This window comes from Copidosoma floridanum, unplaced genomic scaffold, assembly GCF_036245765.1.
Source record: "Copidosoma floridanum isolate Cflo_tuat_1 unplaced genomic scaffold, Cflo_Japanese_pri ptg000002l, whole genome shotgun sequence".
Taxonomy (NCBI): domain Eukaryota; kingdom Metazoa; phylum Arthropoda; class Insecta; order Hymenoptera; family Encyrtidae; genus Copidosoma; species Copidosoma floridanum.
The window spans coordinates 245,001-251,542 of NW_028321879.1; positions in this window are offsets into that span (position 1 = coordinate 245,001).

Below are 6,542 nucleotides of genomic sequence, written 5' to 3' on the forward strand. Positions count from 1 at the left end.
GTGTGGTGCTTTTGAGTATCCAGCGCGTTCGGGGCACGTGGTCGCTGCGTCATGTCCGACGACGCCGGCGTGCACTTCTCTCCTAGTAGGACGTCGCGACCCGTTGGGTGTCGATCGACGGCCCGTACGGTAGACTGTCGTGCCAAACCGGCACGGCAGACCATCGGTGTCCTTTACCTGATCGACTGCATAGCGGTACTGAAAACTTTTAATCAAGATTGGTATCGGATCGCACTTTCGAATGCGTTCGGCTTGGCGATCGATCGAGTCGCGCTCGGATTTTGACGGACATCTCGTGCCGTTGCCGCGCGCGCTTGGCTCTTTTGAACGCCAATGTTCTCGAACCGGCTCGGAAAAGCCTAGCGCTTTCCAATTAAAATTACCGGTCAGCGATGCTTTTGCTTTGGATACTTTCAGGACCCGTCTTGAAACACGGACCAAGGAGTCTAACATGTACGCGAGTCATTGGGACTTGTATTATTTTATACAAAAATAACTAAGCCTAAAGGCGCAATCAAAGTAAAAGTTTGCGAGCTTCGTGCTCCGCGATCTAGGGAGTATGATTCGCGTCACGTATGTAGATCCGCACTCCCGGGGCGTCTCGTGCTCATTGCGAGCTGAGGCGCACCAAGAGCGTACACGTTGGGACCCGAAAGATGGTGAACTATGCCTGGTCAGGACGAAGTCAGGGGAAACCCTGATGGAGGTCCGTAGCGATTCTGACGTGCAAATCGATCGTCGGAACTAGGTATAGGGGCAAAAGACTAATTGAACCATCTAGTAGCTGGTTACCTCCGAAGTTTCCCTCAGGATAGCTGGCACTCGTAATTTCGAGTTTTATCTGGTAAAGCGAATGATTAGAGGCCTTGGGGCCGAAACGACCTCAACCTATTCTCAATTTTTAAATGGGTGAGATCTCTGGCTTGCTTGAATATTGAAGCCATGAGATTTATATACAAAAAAAAAAGAATAAGAATTAAGAATTAAGAAGAAAAAAGTATTTATTTTTAAAGAGCTAAAAGCAGAGCGCTCTTCGTAGCTTGGCTTATGACATATAATTCGATACAATTTGTACGGTGAATTGCTAATCATTACTGGTGTTCGAAATTGAACTCAGTAAGATAGTGGAGTGTATAATTTTTGTGTCGCACGCAGGATTTGGTGGAGCGTGAAAACGGATGTAATGAAAGGACCTAATAATAAATGCACAACACACTTTCAAACACTTTAGCCGTTTATTATAGAAAACAATCGCTCTATATTATTCTACTTTAACATGCCATAATACTTGTTTACATGCAAGATAAAAAAAGGCAGAACTCATTTTTGAGTCAGACGGAGAAATTACGTGTCAATCGAAATTGTGATTCGTTTTCGTTACAATAATCTTACATAAAACGATTCACGTGAAAATTATAACACGAGCGCAAAGCGACTTACCGAAAACGGCATTTAGGGCTGACTAACGATAACCGCAGCAGCAGCAAGCTGCTGGACAAAGGTAAGTATGAACAGAGTCTATCTGTGTAATAATAGACGCGCGCACGCTTATGATTGGCCCTTATAGGTAAGAGAATATCCTAAAGCGCGAGATTTCAAATCTTATAAACTAAATTTTCTATTTACATCAGTACAATGTTACTGATGTTGCACATAGTCCCAAGGTTGATAGACAGAAGTGTAACGAATGTAAATCAATAACAATTTTTAGAAGGACAAAAGGGTGGATCGCATTCCACTTACAAAAATTCGAAATAATGAAAGTTTTTTATTTAATGTAATGACATTCAGCCGGTAGCAATCAGTAAGACTGATGTTTTACGTAGTTCCAAGGTTGATGGACAGGTGAATGGAATAATATACAATCACGTACCGTGTGAATAAAGCAGTGAAATGCTTTTCACGTACAATAGCAAATAATTCGAAAAATAAAATAAAAAAAACACAATAAACAAATTACTGATAATTTTATATATATTTTCGCAAGATTTGTGACTTTTAGATATATGATTTAATAATCATAATAGTATATGGAAAGAATATAAATTAATTTAAATAAGACTGATTATTACTGTGTCCTGACTAAAGTTCAGATACGGTACGCAATAATATTGATTTGGGTATTGGCCTTACAAATTTAGATGACACGGTTCTAATCTTGGCGACTCTGACGAGGGACTTGGCATCCTTGTAGACTTTAACAGCCATGCCTAAAGGCCATTTACCAGGTGGAGAAGACTCGTTTTTTATGAGCACGAGATCACCAGGCTTAACCGAGCGTTGAGGATTTAACCACTTGCAACGACTATGTAAAGTGGAAAGGTATTCAAGTGACTACCTTTTCTAGAAGACTTAGAGAGATTGTGTCACTAGCTTTCAGCGTTTAAATGTCGATACCTTTTCAGAAGAAATATCGGGTTCTGGCACAAGGAATGAAAACCTCATGATCAAAAAATGAGCAGGAGTAAGAGGATCAAGCTAAGAGGAATTATCATTGAGTAAGGCTCTACTTAATCTGATGCTGATAAACTAGACACAGTCTATCACAATCAATTTTTGATGTTGAAAAGTGAATCGAGTCAACTTCAATTAAAAAATACAAGTCAATAAACTGCAAAATAGCCTGTAAAGGGGGCTTAAGATTTCCAGCTATAGGTAAATATGAATTCCTTTGTTTAACTTTATGAAAACAACGGTTTGTAAAACGAAGGCAATATGCTGTTACTCTTAGCAACCGTTCCCACTTGGAACAACGAGTTAATAGAGTCACATAAAAAGACTCAGATCTATTTACAAGACTATTTACAGAAGGCATTGAACCATTTACATTTATAGAGACTTTACAACCATAATATTTGATTTTTGTGACAAGTTGGATCCTGAACCAAAGGGCATCTGACCCGATAACAACCAACTAATTTGCGAAGCAGAGGCAATTGGATGGTCAGGGGCTAATTTTCGAACTTCCTGACCGATAATAATTGCATAGACAGATGCATCTAACAAAATATCAATTTTATCTAAACTGTAAAATTCTGGATCTGCTAGAATTGCATCCTTCCTATAATCTGAATTTACCAAACGACTACCTAGAGGTGGTTCGTAGGAAAAAATTTTTGGCACGACTAACGCATCAACAAAGTGCTCAAAACCAGACTTAAAATGAGGCCTAAATTTAAAAGCAACTGATTTACTAGCGTCCATGGAAATCACTCCACCCACTCCTGACAGAGTCGTACTAACTGATCTTGGCTTCAAATGCAGCATATCACAGAGAGATTTAGTAAGAAGACAACTCTGTGAGCACTTATCAATAAGAGCTCGTACCAATAAGCGAGGTCCATCAGTGGCATACACGAAAACACGAGCAGTAGCTAAAAGCACCTTGGGTGAGACAATTTTATTACTTCTAAATGACTGTACATTCACACTAGACTCTGAAGAAATCTGAGCTTGGTTTTGTACAGTAAAATAGTTCGTCAAATTATTTATAGATTTTGTTTGCTTATTTTCAGCAGAGACAGATGTAGAGCTGGTCTTATCCCCTCTGTGCATAATGGTGTGATGCTTTTGGTTGCAGTGTAAACACTTATTATTAACAGATCACTCTCGGTTAAGGTGAGGACCAAAACAATTAACACAGAGACGATGGGACTTCAGAAACTTTTATTTATCGCTCCACTCCTGTGATTTAAATGAATCACAAGAGACAAAATGATGTTTTAAATTACAAAATTGTTAAACAATGGAATCTGAAACAACTGTCTGATGTGCAGTCACACCAGATATAGGCTGACTACAAGAAGGTCCTATATTTTTAAACGAAGTAGTTGCGCGAATATTTACAATCTTATTTACAGGTTTACGAGGAAACGATTCCATTGTAATAATTTGTGCCAAAATTAAGTCTCGTAGTTGACCTAAAGTAGAAGAATTACTGCTACTACTTAACATTTTTTGCCAATCCTTGTTCGTTTGAAAATCAAATCTACTAACTACAAGAGCGATAAATATGTCAGCATCTCCTACTGCTCTCTCTAAAGATATCAAGGAATCAACAGAACTTATCATCTCTTTAGAATTGCGCTTCATTTCAGAGCAAGAACTGCCTTATATAGCTAGACAACTGAGAATAGTAGTTCTATACGTATTAATGAGACTACGTTTATTATCATAATACCGGGTTATGGTATCCCAGGCCTGTATATAACTCTCTTCAGACAAGGGTATAATTTGAATGAGGTCTAAAGCTTCACCCTTTAGATGCGCCCTAAGATGTTGATATTTAATAATAGTTGGTAATTCGTTAGTTAGTTGACAACAAAAGGACCCGTGAAGCCAGCAGCAGCAGCGGTGTTGTCACAATAGCCTGCAGAGACAGGCAGCAGCACACGCTGAAGACGATTAAAGCACGAGCAGCAGCAACGGTGTTGTCACAATAGCCTGCAGAGACAGGCAGCAGCACATGCTGATGACCAAAGCACGAGCAGTAGCAGTGGTGTTGTCACAATAGCTTGCAGAGGCAGGCAGCAGCCTACGCTGATGACAAAAGCACGAGCAGTAGCAGTGGCGTTGTCACAATAGCTTGCAGAGACAGGCAGCAGCACACGCTGACGACGAAAGCACTCGTAAAGCCAGCAGCAGTAGTGATGTTGTTACAAAAGCCTGCAGAGGCAGGCAGCAGCACACGCTGAAGACGACCAAAGAATGAGCAGCAGCAGCGGTGTTGTCACAATAGCCTTGTTGGATATTGACTGTAGTGGACTGTATTGCGGTTGGCGTGGCTGAGCTTGAAAAAGCTCATTACAGTGATCTGGGTAAGGTTTTTGAATAGATGCTCTTCGTGCACTCGAAAGCACACGAAGAAGCAGCAAAAATATGGAGGAAGACTGAGATGTTATAAAACTGTTGGAACTATTTATTTACAGACTATTTTACAGATTGGAAAACGCGGTCTTTATGTATATGCAAGGCGTCGAGTCTCGAGCCTCCTTACAAATAGCAAGCGAGTACTGTGAGTTGCTTTAGCTGTACGCGCCGAAAGCAGACTGACTCATTAGGCTGCTTCGCAGAGCAGTGCACGAACAGATATGTATTTGTTAGCATATATGTGTACTGCTACGCAGAGCAGTGGCTCGTGTGAAACTACAATATTGGAAAATAACAGAAAGAGAAAGAGAACTTAAGAAAAGATAAAAATTGTCTGTAACATGGGTGAAAGTCTTTGTTTACATTTGCAGTGTGACTGCTCGCAGAGAAATAAAGATGTACAAGTCAAGGTGAATTTCTAAGAATAGTTTTAATGTATAAACGCGGACTAAATTCACTTTAATCCTGAACAAGCCTGCAGAGACAGGCAGCAGCACACGCTGACAACAAAAGGACCGGTGAAGTCAGCAGCAGCAGCAGTGTTGTCACAGTAGGCTGCAGAGGCAGGCGGCAGCACACGCTGACGACCAAAGCACGAGCAGTAGCAGCGGTGTTGTCACAATAGCCTGCAGAGGCAGGCAGCAGCACACACTAAAGACGACCAAAGCACGAGCAGCAGCAGCAATGTTGACACAATAGCCTGCAGAGACAGGCAGCAGCACACGCTGACGACGACCAAATTATGAGCAGCAGTAAGTCCTTAAAATAAACAATGGACTCGCTCGCACCTGACGACAAACGAATAAATAAAAGAGAGAAAGAGATATGGCTATAAGTGTGTGTGTGTGCGTATGGACTACGCACCGGTGCGTTGACCACGTCAGCCTCGTCGCCCGAGAAGATGAAAAGAAGCCAAGATGGTCGATAAAACGACTACGTATCTTACACAAAAGCAAAATGTCCTACACCTATATTTTACCTCCCCACATCCGGCTCGAAGGACCATGATTGAAATTGAACTCAGTAAGATAATGGACTGTATAATTTTTGTATCGCACACCGGATTTGGGGGAGCGTAAAAACAGATGTAAGAAAAGGACACAATAATAAATGACAACATACTTTTAAAATCTTTAGCCGTTTATTATTAAAAAAACAATCGCTCTATCTAATTTAACTTTAACAAGTCATAATGCTTGCTTACATGCAAGATAAAAAAAGGCACAACTAATTTTTGAGTCAGACTGAGAAATTACGTGTCAATCAGAATTGTGAATTGTTTTCGTTACACTAATATTACATAAAACGATACACGTGAAAATTATAACACGAGCGCAAAGCGACTTACCGAAAATGGCGTTTGAAGCTGACTAACGATAACCGCAGCAGCAGCAAGCTGCTGGACAAAGGTAAGTATAAACAGAGTCTATTGGTGTATCAATAGATGCGCGCAGGCTAATGATTGGCCCTCATAGGTTAGAGAATATCCTTAAGCGCGAGATTTCAAATCTTATAAACTAGATTTTCTATTCAAATCAGTACAATGTTACTGATGTTGCACAACTGGTGTTATAGGCACCTATAACAAAGAGACTGTATAGAAAACAAATAATAAAACAATAATAAAATAAATAATAATATTCAACCACATAAATAAATAAATTAAAATAAGC